At 42.3% G+C, this 13,825-nt stretch overlaps 1 protein-coding gene across 5 annotated transcripts in view; it reads right to left on the bottom strand.

Annotated features, from left to right (window-relative positions):
• GRIN2D (glutamate ionotropic receptor NMDA type subunit 2D) overlaps positions 1-13,825 on the bottom strand; it is a 1,339,090-nt gene that overhangs the window by 166,217 nt on the left and 1,159,048 nt on the right. The gene's annotated exons all lie outside the window — the stretch shown is intronic.

Here is a 13,825-nt window from a genome sequence, read left to right as displayed (position 1 = left end):
AATATTCAAAACTTGACCTGTTTAAAGGTGAAGAGCTTGAGCAGCCTGGTTTTTGGCATTTATCCAAGGGGTCATGTTTTTTGGCAATTTGATAATACATTTTATCCAGCAAAAATAAGTAAATAAATAAATAAATATCAAATGAACATTATGAAACACATTGTCCATGCACAATCACTGTACTATGTGGCGAAAAACATTTAATGACACCTGATGAAGTGATGAGGAGCAGAACATTAGGAAAAAACCTGATTGCTATGTTTGGTTAGCAGTACTGGTGGGAGGAAATTCAGAAACTGATACAGTGACTTATTGGTCAAATCTAGAATGGTGGGTGCATCCTTGGTAAAAACGCCAAGTGGGTATGACAGCAAGGACCAATAGGAAGCTATTGGTTTGTGTAATGACCTGCCACCATGCTTACCTGCCTTTAATCAGACTCTGCACATTCCTTGACAAATTATACTGTAGGTCTGTGCCCCAGATTTCCAAACTATTTGTCTTCATAATACATGACTGCTATGGGCTCACATGGTATTCTGTATACATCTGTGTCCTTAAACTAGCAGTTTAACTGAAGAAAGACCCAGAAAATTGGATTACCACAATTATAGTGACTATAGATGGGCTGAATAAACATCTTTATCTGTGCTTGCACAGTCAGCCAAAAACTGTACATACAATATGCTCTACCTGACACAATGTGTAATTACTGGATGTTATATCAAACATTTTGTATCTTCAACATAATTATTATGGACAAGCTTTAATAAAAGTAGCATTTAATTTACAAAATAACTATATATTTGATTCAAAATTATATTAGGAAGCCAATGAAGATTAAATAGCTAAGCTATTCCAGGCATTAGCCTTAAATTTCTGCCAATCAATATCCTGGCATATGTCAACACACTGAAGTGGTATTTGCTGTCTTCAGGTCTATAGGGAAACAGTAGGGAAGGTAAGAGTGACCTTTTAAGGAAATTAGACTGTATAAGAGAATTTGTAATCAATATAGTTACTAAATTGTAAGTGAGACTAGTGATCTCCATATCTTAGATAGCATACAAAAAGCTTGCATCTCTTTTCTTTCCAGGAGAACAGAGAATGTGTGCCTTAACAGGGGCAACTATTAAAACGAAAGAACATCCTGGGGATTTTGAATCAAACAAACAAAAATAGTCCACACATCCTCTTGCTCCCTGTTAATTTAAAAGTTTGAAAAACTGAATACAAAAACATGTTTTTTTGTGTTAGATAAGTACAACTTTTAAAAAAAACCTTTAAATAAAATGTATTTATTTATTCAATTTATCCCTGATCTACTGTGTTTTTGCATGAAAATGGGCTTGAGAAAAAAAAATGGGCGGTAACTGAATTACCCCCCAAAAAATTGCGGTAAAGTGGGAAATTACAGGGATTTTTTTAACGCGAAAATGGACCGTGTGTAATCAAATTCCTCTTAAATATTCATGTCAACAGAGTTGCATTTCTGTGCAATAAAACTATGTTTCCCATTTAATGTTAAGTTGAAAGTTGCCTCATTGGGGATTTGTTTTTCTTTCATCGGGATGATCTCAACTGAATACTACAAAAGAGTAGAACTGATGGATTTGTGTATTTTTGTATCAAGTTGAAGACAGAGTAAAGTCAGTCAACTGCAATGCCTATGTGCCAGCAGTGTTTATTTGGAGGACAGTAATACCACAGAGCAGAGATGGATTTAGACCTCATGGCGCCCTAAGCAAGATATCAGTTTGGGGCCCCCCTCCCTCAACTGCATGAAATTTTAATCTGCATCTCTGTGTGGTTACCATAGGGAGGCATGCACAATATGACTCAGGCACTTGAAAAATAATGACCGCTTGCATCCAGTGCCACCACAGTGTGCACCACTGAATCATGCCCTTTATATACAGTATATTAATATAATACCTACCCACACTACAAGACTGCTCTAGATCACTATACAACCACCCCACATTACATCCCAGCATTAGACCACTGAACTAGCTCCCCACACTGCATCACTATGCTACATCCACTCATTATATCACAACTCTACCTCCAGTGCAGTAACTAGAGATTTTGGTGCCATGGTGCTTTGGTTCACAGCCCCCTAGTTTAATAGGGAGAGTGCGCACCGGAAAAAGGGAGTGGTCTTGTGGGGAAGGGGCATGGCATTCAATAGTACCCCCAATTCAAATTATGCCATACAATAGTCACCCTTACTCATATTACACAGCATAATATTATCCCTCATTCACATCACACCACACAGTAGTGCCTTAATCAAATAATGCTACACATTAGTACCCCAATACATGTTACGTAACAGAGTAATACACTTAATACACATTATGCCACACAGTAGTGCTCCTTATACTACATAATGCCACACAATAGTAGTGTTCTTTATATATGAACATAATGCCACACAGTAATGCTTCTTATACATTATTCCTCACATATTATGCCACACATTATTAGTGTCCTTATACAAATTATGCCACAGTAATGCCCATTACACATTATGCCACACATTAGAAGTGCCCTTATACTCATTATGCAACATATCATTACCCCCACACCCCTACATTTAAAAAAAAATGAGACTGCATAAAAATTAACTAGATAATTAATAAAGATTAAAATATATATATATATAAATAATAAAAATAATGATTTAAAAAAAATGCACTCATAAAGATAAGATCAGTAGTTAACATGCTTGGAGAGAAAGAGGGAGGTCCTAGATTAGGTAGAAGGGAATGAGAAAGAAACGATAGACCTGCAGATAGAAAGGATAAAGATAGGTGAGGAAAGGTGACACTGTAGGGGCAGTGGTGAAGTAAAGGTAGCGTTATGTGGGAAGTGAGTAGATGGGAGGTGGGATGCCTGGCACAGAGAGAGTAGACGGAGAATGCAGGGAGACAGAGGGAGCAGCGGTTAGGAGGGACACAGACAGGAACTGCAATAGCAGTGGGGCAGGCAGTATGGAAAGGAAAGGGAGGCCAGGGATGAGAGAGCACAGGGAGATAGAGCAGAAGGCAGAGAGGGACACAGACCGGAGCTGCGATAGCAATGAAGCAGGTAGCGTGGGAAGGAGAAGGAGAGGGGGGCTGGGGAGGGGGTGACAGCGCTCAGCGAAAGTGCAAGCAAAGTAAGAGGCTCCCCAGAAGGGATGTAGCTAGGGAAGGTGAAAGGGGATATGATGAGGAAACAGCGGTGAAAGATTGTGACTCACACTGTCTGGTGGATGCAGGTACGGCCGGAGAGCCCAACACCAACAAAAATGCTCCTCGGTTTAGGAACTGTAGTTGTAGATGAATGCAGGAGACAATGGCTGATTCCTCCCACAGAGCAACTGTGCGGTGCACTGATCACACCACACTATTTACTGGGAGTGGGAATATGAGCAATAAGGACAGAAGAAGCAGCAAAAATGGGTTAATGTCGCGCAGAGCAGGAAGAGCTGCACCATTTGTGTCCACTAAATAGATGCATACTGTATAAGCAGAAAAAAAACTAAAAAAAAACAATAAATAAAAACTTATATTTGTATATATATATAGTACAGTATATATATATATATATATATATATATATATATATATTAGAGATGTGCGGCAGGCACTTTTCGTGTTTTGGTTTTGGATCTGGATCCTCACTATTGTTTTGGATCTGGATTGGTTTTGTCAAAACCACCCTTTCGGGTCTTAATTTTGGTTATGGATCTGGAGGATTTAAAAAAAAAAACATAAAAACAGCTAAAATTACAGAATTTGGGGGTAAGTTTGCTACTACGGTATTATTAACCTCAATAACATTCATTTCCACTCATTTCCAGTCTATTCTGAACACCTCAAACCTCACATTATTGTTTTTAGGCCAAAAGGTCACTGGATGACTAAGCTAAGTGACCCAAGTGGGCCGCACAAACACCTGCCCCATCTAGGAGTGGCACTGCAGTGTCAGACAGGATGGCACCTCAAAAAAATCGTCCCCAAACAGCACATGATGCAAAGAAAAAAAGAGGCGCACCAAGGTCGCTGTGTGACTAAGCTAAGCGACACAAGTTGCCGACACAAACACCTGGCCCATCTAGGAGTGGCACTGCAGTGTCAGACAGGATGGCACTTTTAAAAACTAGGCCCCAAAGAGCACATAGTGTGAAGAAGAAAAAGAGGTCTTTGGATGACTAAGCTCAGCGACCCAAGTGAGCGGCACAAACACCTGGCCCATCTAGGAGTGGCACTGCAGTGTCAGACAGGAGGGCAGATATAAAAAAAGGCCCCAAACAGCACATATTGCATAGATGTAAAAGATGTGCAATGAGGTAGCTGTATGACTAAGCTAAGCAACACAAACAATTGGCTCATCTAAGAGTGGCACTGCAGTGTCCGACAGGAGGGCAGATATAAAAAAAAGACCCCAAACAGCACATCATGCAAAGATGAAAAAGAGGTGCAATGAGGTAGCTGTATGACAAAACTAAGCGACACAAGTATGCGGCACAAACACCTGACCCATCTAGGAGTGGCACTGCAGTGGCAGACAGGATGGCACTTTTAAAAACTAGGCCCCAAAGAGCACATAATGCAAAGAAGAAAAAGAGGTGCAAGATGGAATTGTCCTTGGCCTCTCCCACCCACCCTTATGTTGTATACAAAGGACATGCACACTTTAACAAACCAATAATTTCTGCAACAGGATCTGCCACATGACTGTGCCTGAAATAACTGGTTTGTTTGGGCCCCCACAAAAAAAGAAGCAATTCATCTCTCCTTGCACAAACTGGCTCTACAGAGGCAAGATGTCGACCTCATCCTCCGATTCCTCACCCCTTTCAGTGTGTACATCCTCCTCCTCACAGAGTATTAATTCATCCCCACTGGAATCCACAATCACAGGTCCCTGTGTACTTTCTGGAGGCAATTGCTGGTAAAGGTCTTCCTGGAGGAATATATAATTCATTTTGATGAACATCATCTTCTCCACATTTAGTGGAAGTAACCTCCTAAGCCGATCGCTGACAAGGTTACCAGCTGCACTAAACACTCTTTTGAAGTACACACTGGAGGGGGGGGCAACTTAGGTAAAATAAAGCCAGTTTGTGGAAGGGCATCCAAATTGCCTCTTTTTCTTGCCAGTATATGTACGGACTGTCTGACATGCCTACTTGGATGCTGTCACCCATATAATCCTCCACCATATTTTCAATGGTGACACCATCTTACAGTATGCAGTGAAAGTAGACATGTCAGTAATCATTGGCAGGTCCTTCAGTCCGGACCAGATGTCAGCACTTGCTCCTGACTGCCCTGCATCACCGACAGTGGGTGGGCTTGGAAAATGTATCCTTTTCCTCGCAGCCCCAATTGTGGGAAAAAATTAAGGAATAGCTGTTGACGGGTCACGTTCCGCTTGAGTTGACAATTGTCTCACGAGCAGGTCTTTGAACCACTGCAGACTTGTGTCTGCCGGAAAGAGAGATACATCGTAGGCTTTAAACCCAGGATCAAGCATGGTGGCCAAAATGTAGTGCTCTGATTTCAACATATTGACCACCCCTGGATCCTGGCAAAGCAGAATGAAGGGCTCCATCCACAAGTCCCACATACTTAGCGGAATTGCTCCGTCTTAGCGCCTCCTTCAATTTCTCTAGTTGCTTCTGCAAAAGTCTTATGAGGGGAATGACCTGATTCAAGCTGGCAGTGTCTGAACTGACTTCACGTATGGCAAGTTCAAAGGGTTGGAGAACCTTGCACAACACGGAAATCATTCTCCACTGTACTTGAGTCAGGTGCATTCCACCTCCTTTGCCTATATCTAGGTGGATGTATAGGCTTGAATAGCCTTTTGCTGCTCCTCTATTTTCTGAAGCATATAGAGTGTTGAATTCCACCTTGTTACCACCTCTTGCTTCAGGTGATTGCAGGGCAGGTTCAGGAGTGTTTGCTGGTGCTCCAGTCTTCGGCACGCAGTGGCTGAATGTCGAAAGAGGCCCATAATTTTTTTGCCCACCAACAGAATCTCCTGCATGCCCCTGTAATTTTTCAAAAAATTCTGCACCACCAAATTAATTGTATGTGCAAAACATGGGACATGCTGGAATTTGCCCAGATGTAATGCACACACAATATTGGTGGCATTGTCCGATATCACAAATCCCCAGGAAAGTCTAAGTGGGGTAAGCCCTCAGTTTCCGTAAGAGGTTGTCAGCGATGTGACTCTTACGGAAATCGGTGATACACATCATAACCTGCCTAGGAACAAGCTGCAGTTTGTGAGATGCTGCTACTGGTGCTGCTGCTTCTTGTTGCTGCGGGAGGCAATACATCTTCCCAGTGGGCTGTCACAGTCATGTAGTCCTTAGTTTGTCATGCTCCACTTGTCCACATGTCCATGGTTAAGTGGACAGTCGGTACAACAGCATTTTACAGTACACTGAGGACACTTTTCTTAATGACCCTGTACAGTCCTGGGATCACTTTCCTAGTGAAGTTGAATCTAGATGGGATTTGGTACCGTGGACACACTTCCTCCATCAATTGTCTAAAATCCCACTGCACTAATGGCGGATACCGGACGCACGTCTAACACCAACATAGCTGTCAAGGCCTCAGTTATCCAGGATGACTGCTGTCATATTTCATCTTCCTCCCAAAGGACTGTTGGACAGTGAATTGCTTAGTTGAAGTAGTGCAAGTGGTCTTCCAACTTCCCCTCTGGGATGACGATCGACTCCCAGCAGCAACAACAGCAGTGGCAGCAGCAGCAGCAGTAGGCATACCACTCAAGGATCCTCCAGAGGAATCCGGTTAGGAGAGGACTTGTCAGTCATGCCAATGACATGGCCTGCAGGACTACTGACATTCCTGACTGAGGAGGAAATTGACATTGAGGGAGTTGGTGGTGTGGCTTGCAGGAGCTTGGTTACAATAGGAAGAAGGGATTTAGGTGTCATTGGACTGCTTTCGCTCTTACCCAAAGTTTCTGAACTTGACAATGACTTATGATGAATGCGCTAGAGGTGACATATAAGGGAGGATGTTCCTAGGTGGTTAACATCCTTACCCCTACTTATTATGGATTGACAAAGGCAACACACGGCTTGACACCTGTTGTCCGAATTTGTGGAGAAACAATTCCACACTGAAGGGGTGGCTTTTTTGGTATTTTGCCCAGGCATGACAATGGGCTTTCTCATCTCACAGACAACAACTGTCTCCCTCAGTGCCTGATTTAAACAAACCACATCACCATCAGAATCCTCAACGTCAACTTCCTCCTCAGCGCCAGCAACACCCATATCCTCATCCTGGAGTACTTCAACAGTGACATCTTCAATTTAAATATCAGAAACTGGACTATTGGTGCTGCTTCCAGCACTTGCAGAGGGCGTGCAAATGGTGGAAGGAGACGCCTCTTCCCGTTCAGTGTTGGGAAGGTCAGGCCTAGACATAGCAACTGCGGACACACTTGGACTCTCCTTGGGGATTTGTGATATCTCTGAACGCACAGTTGTTTTTTCCTGTGCTCTAGCAAGCTTTTTTTTTTTTTCGAGATGGAGGAGGGCTTCCATTCTCATGAGAAGCTGAGCAAGCAGTCATGAACATAGGCTTAGCCTTCCCTTGACACTTCGTGTCGTGAAAGGCATATTGCCAATTTTACGTTTCTCATCAGATAATTCCTTTTTTTATTATTGTTAATTTTTGCTTCTTGGATTTTTACACACCCTCTATGACATTGGGCATCACCTTAGCAGATGATGTTGATGGAATTGCATCGTCAATGTCATGACTGGTGGCAGCAGCAGCAGCTTCAGCACTAGCACTAGGAACTGGAAGTGGTTTCTGATCTTCCACTATTTTTTCCTCGAGATTGATCTCCATTTCACAGGACAGCACCCCTTTATTATTACAGCATAGAGAACAGTGACCCATTATTTTCAAAGTGCCCCTGTATTCTTGCAGCATACAGGAGCAGTGTGCTTTTAATTAACTGCACCCAAACTTTTATAGCAGACAGGGCCAGTGTAATGTTATTAAGACATCAGCACCCCTATATTTCACAGCATATAGGTACAGTGTGTTTTTAATTTTTAACTGCACCCAAACTGGTGCTGAGAGGAGAGTCGTGATGAGCTGAGAGGAGGAGAGCCATGACGCATTGAGAGCCGAGACCCGGAACCGGAAGTTGACGGCTGAACGTGTGGGAAGTGGTGCCAGTCAGGGGGAGGGAGCGGGAGCGGGTGCCTGTACTGTATCTGAACCAGAGAGGGGACAGAGCGGGTGCCGGAGAGGGGGGGGGGGGGAGCGTGCAGCAAGAGTAGGAGCTGCCGCTGTTGCTCTTTGTGGAAGTTGTGTAAGGGGCTGCGTTTTGTGCGAGGGGCTGAGATATTGTGTGAGTGTGTGAGGGGCTGCGTTTTTTTTTGTGTGTGTGTGAGAGGCTGAGTTATTGTGTGAGTGTGTGAGGGGCTGGGATTTTGTGGGCATGTAAGGGTATGAGTTATTGTGTGAGGGGCTGAGATATTGTGTGTGTGAGGGGCTGCATTTTGGTTATTGTGTGAGTGGCTGCGATTCTGTGAGTTACGTGCTGCATTTTTTGCTTGAGTGTGTACTAGGGGCTGCCCGGTGACTCTGCTGCGGCCGGGGCTGGAGATTGCTGCTGCTGCTATCAGAGGAGCATGACGAAGAGGGCTGTAGACTGCTGCCGTTGCTGCTGTTACTACTTGAGGAGCATGCTGCAGAGAGCCGGGGGACTACTGCTGCAATAAAGACAAAGATCAGGGGGCGCACGAGGATCGGTAAATATAAGCTTAACTACATTACTGTATAAGTGACTGATTTTTTTTCTTCTGTTCTTCTTTCTCTCCCCTTGTCCTTGACTGTATTGTTTAATCCATTACTGTTCTGTTATTGAATATTGTTTTTCTTCACAGCTAGGCTATAGTATTGTATTGCATAGATTGTGACCTTTACTGTATTTTATTTATACTTTATTTATAGTTTTTGTCCTTTATTTATTGTCCCTTTATTGTCCCTTATATATTGTCCATATATATAGTTGTAACCCCCTTTTTTATTTCTAAAGGTAACAAGGGGTTAGCACTAATTAAAAATGGGGGTGGTCGCGATTGAGAATCTCACTCAGTGCGTGTCATTCATGATGTATGCGCACATGGCACAACAGTCCGAGTGTGGGTATATCTGTACGAGATGTGACTGAACAGCCACCCTGGAAGCCCAGGTAACTGATCTAGAGCGGACCATTATGCGACTGAGAAGTATTCACAATCTCGAGCAAAGTTTAGATAGAATGGTGGAGGAGTTGCAGGGGGGATCACTGGTAGACGAGGATGATCAGGTAAACAGCTGGGTCATGGTTAGAAGGAAGAAAAAGAGGGGGAGGGGGAGATAGGACATCTCCGATCTGCCAAACCCCAACAAATTAGCTTGGACAAAGATTCTGAAGATGGCAGTAAGGAAATTACGGAACCAGAGGAGACTGTTCCCTCTAGCAACCAGGGAAGTGGTCCCCGTGGTACAGATGGGAAAAAAGTTAGTGAGGTACCTAGTCAGATTGTGGTGGTAGGGGATTTTATTATCAGGAGGACAGACAGGGCAATCTGCTACCAGTACCGTGATCTCTGTACAGTCTGTTGTCTTCTGGCTGCTCGGGTACGGCACTGGGTAGATAGATTGTTGGGAGGGGCTGGTAAAGACCTGGCGGTCTTGGTGCATGTCGGCACCAATGACAAAGTCAGTGGTAGGTGGGATGTCCTCAAGAAAGACTATAGGAAATTAGGCAAGAAACTTAAGGCACAGACAGCTAGGGTAAAATTCTCTGAAATATTACCACTGCCATGCGCTAGCCCAGGGAGGCAGAGAGAGATTAGGGAAGTAAATGTGTGGCTTACAGACTGGTGTAGGAAGGAAGGATTTGTGTTCTTGGAACACTGGGCGGACTTCTTAGTCAGGCGCCATACTTTTTGTCGCGATGGATGCACCTGAATGAGGAGGGGGCTGCAGTGCAGGATGGTTAGAAGGTTGGAGGAGCTTTTAAACTAGGAGCCTGGGGGGAGGGTTTAGCTAGAAGCTACGGGTCAAACAGTGAGAACAGTAAGGATGGGGTTAGTGATCAATTTGGGGGTGGAGCAGGGGGGTGCGAAAGATCAGCCGGCAAGGGTATTTGCATGGGTATAAACACTGGAAATACGGATGCAGGAATTGCCCAAGATATTTCCAATTTATCACCTATTGACGAATATGGCTCAACAATTAGGTATATAGAAAATGATGTCCATAGCATAAGGGAAGATACTAACATCAGGAGGGAGGGGGGGTTGAAAGCCTTAATGGATCAAATAGAGATAGTAGTGGGGAAGGCTGTATTAAGCATTATGGGGGTGGAAAGGGAGGGAGGAGAATAACAGTTGGTAAGAGTAAATCTAGAAGGGCACTTGTAAATAATGATAAGATACCATTAAAACAAATGGGCAAGGGAGATGCTAAGCTAAAATGTTGCAAACACAAGAAACCTATCAGGTATTTTGAGGGAATTGGAATGGCTTGTATCAGAATCTCAGAATGATATTATAGGTATTACAGAAACATGGTGGGATGACTCTCACGACTGGTTTATGAATTTGGAGGGATATTCTCTTTTAAGGAGCTATAGGGCTACCAAAATGGGAGGAGGGGTATGTCTCTTTGTTAAACCATCTCTAAAACCAAACGTAATAGATGGTATTTACGAGGGGAATGGAGATAATGTAGAATCACTATGGGTTGAGATCACAAGTGGGGGCACAGAAGAAAAGAAACGAATCATTGGCACGTGCTACAAGCAACCAGATATTAGCGTACATAACGAGGAACTACTCTTACTGCAAATTGATAAAGCTGTGGGAATGGGGGACATCCTAGTGTTAGGGGATTTTAACTATCCTGATATAAATTGGAGTAACGATTCATGTGTAAAAACTAGGAGCAGCAGATTCTTAAATACATTAAAGGATAAATACTTGTCTCAATTAGTCGAGGACCCAACTAGAGGTAAAACTATTCTGGGCCTAGTTATTACCAATAATGTGGACATTATATCAAACACTAAAGTTGGGGAGACCTTGGGAAACAGTGACCACTATATGATCACATTCAATATGAGTTTCAAGAAGCATAACTATAAGGGGACAACTAAAACATTTAACTTTAGAAAAGCTAACTTCAATATGCTGACACAGGCACTAAACAACATTGACTGGGAAGTTTTGTTTCATGGTAAAGACACATAGGAAATGTGGGTAGCTTTAAAAGGGATGGTTGATAGCAATATTCATAAATTCATTCCCATGAGTAGTAAACAGAGTACTAAACATAAGCCTATGTGGCTTAATAAGGGGGTCAAAGAAGCAATGGCTAAAAAGAGGCATGCTTTCAAAATATATAAATCTAATCAAGGGAAGGAGTCATTCCTGCATTATAAGGAATGCAATAAAAAATGCAAAAAAGGAATCAGGGCAGCTAAAATTGTAAATGAAAAGCAAATCGCTGTAGAGAGTAAAACCAATCCTACAAAGTTTTACAAATACATAAACAGTAAAAAGTTAAAGAAGGAGAATGTAGACACTATAAAAGATACATTGGGAGCTATGATAAACAATGATAAAATATAAGCCGAAATACTGAACAATTTTTTCCCCACAGTATTCACCAGGGAGGATCAGACGGTGAGAGTAGTGCATAACGATAGTGAAGGTAAAGACTCTTGGCTTGATTCTTGTTTAAGTGAGGAAGTAGTCCTGGAGAGACTAAGCAACATAAAGATTAATAAATCACGAGGCCCAGATGGTTTTCATCTGAGGGTTATTATGGAGCTTAGGTCGCAGCTAGCAAAACCACTATACTTGATTTTCCATAGTTCAATTACATCAGGCATGGTACCGAAGGATTGGTGCATAGCTGAGGTAGTGCCTTTATTTAAAAAGGGAACTAAAAATAATCCTTTTAACTATAGACCAGTTAGTTTAACCTCAATAGTGGGTAATATGTTGGAAGGTATTTTGAGGGATATCACAGAGGATTATCTGCAGGTTAATAAGATTATAAGCAAAAGTCAGCATGGGTTTGTAAGGGGCAGATAAGGTTAAACTAACTTAATTAGCTTCTACGAGGAAGTGACCGAGAATCTTGACCAGGGAAAATCAGTGGATGTGGTGTATTTAGATTTTGCAAAAGCCTTCGATAAAGTGCCTCACAGGAGACTGATCATCAAATTAAGGGAACTTGGCCTAGGATATACTATTTGTACATGGATAGGTAATTGGCTGGATAACAGAGTACAATGAGTAGTGGTCAACGGAATGTTCTCCAGCTGGGCACCAGTAGTCAGCACCACAAGGTACTTGGCCCGCACTATTCAATATATTTATCAGTGATCTAGGAATAGGCCTGGAAAGCACAGTGTCAATATTTGTAGATGATACTAAACTGCGCAAGGTAATTAAGTCAGAAAGCCATGTGAAGTTTCTACAGAATTACTTATTTAAACTTGAAACCTGGGCGTCTAAATGGGGAATGAGGTTCAATATAGAAAAATGCAGATTATGCATTTTGGGACAAAAAACACACATGCATTCTATACTCTTAAGGGGGAAAGTATAGGGGTAACTGTGGTGGAAAAATATTTGGGCGTGCTCTTCGATAATAGGCTTAGTAACAGTACACAATGTCAAAAAAGGCAAGTAAAGTGCTTGCGTGCATAAAACGGGGCACTGAGACAAGGGACGAGGATGTAATCCTGCCAATGTACAAATCATTGGTACATCCACATCTTAAATATTGTGTTCAGTTTTGGGCACCATATTATAAAAAAGATATCGGGGTACTAGAAAGAGTTCAAAGACGAGCTACTAAATTGATTAAATGGTTAGAGACACTGGAGTACGAGGAAAGGCTTACTAGGATAAATATGTATACACCAGAAAAGAGGCGTCTAAGAGGAGACATTATTAATATCTTCAAATACGTAAAGGGACATCACAAAGAGTTATCAGAGGAATTACAGTATTTATTAAAAGAACACAGTTTAGGACACGTGGGCACTCACTGAGGCTGGAGGAGAGAAAATTCTGTACACAACATAGGAAACGGTTCTTCGCGGTAAGGGCAATAAAGATTTGGAACTCCCTGCCAGAGAAGGTAATAATGGCGGACTCTGTAAATGCATTTAAGAACGGAGTGGTCAAATTTTTAACTGGAAAAAGTATCCAGGGTTATAGCTTTTAACATAGTGACATTACTTTCTGGGAGTGCTAACAATCATAGTTGTCAATTGGTACTAAACCATTAGTTCAGCAGGTGCATTATAATATGAACATCTTAACACAGAATACAGGATGAACCCGATGGACATTTTGCCTCTGTTCAACCTCACTAACTATGTAACTTTTATAGCAGACAGGGCCAGTGTAATGTTATTAAGACAACAGCACGTCTACATTTGTTGTTCTCCATTTCACAGGACAGCACCCCTTTATTATTACAGCACAGAGAACAGTGCACCTTTATTTTCAAAGTGCCCCTGTATGCTTACAGCATACAGGAACAATGTGCTTTAATTTTTAACTGCACCCAAACTTTTATAGCAGACAGGGCCAGTGTAATGTTATTAAGACATCAGCACTCCTATATTTCACAGCATACAGGAACAATGTGCTTTAATTTTTAACTGCACCCAAACTTTTATAGCAGACAGGGCCAGTGTAATGTTATTAAGACATCAGCACCCCTATATTTCACAGCATACAGGAGCAGTG

This window comes from Pseudophryne corroboree, chromosome 10 (assembly GCF_028390025.1).
Source record: "Pseudophryne corroboree isolate aPseCor3 chromosome 10, aPseCor3.hap2, whole genome shotgun sequence".
NCBI classification, from domain to species: Eukaryota; Metazoa; Chordata; class Amphibia; order Anura; family Myobatrachidae; genus Pseudophryne; species Pseudophryne corroboree.
Note: the sequence above shows the minus strand (reverse complement) of the source record. Positions and strands in the feature narration are given on the sequence as shown.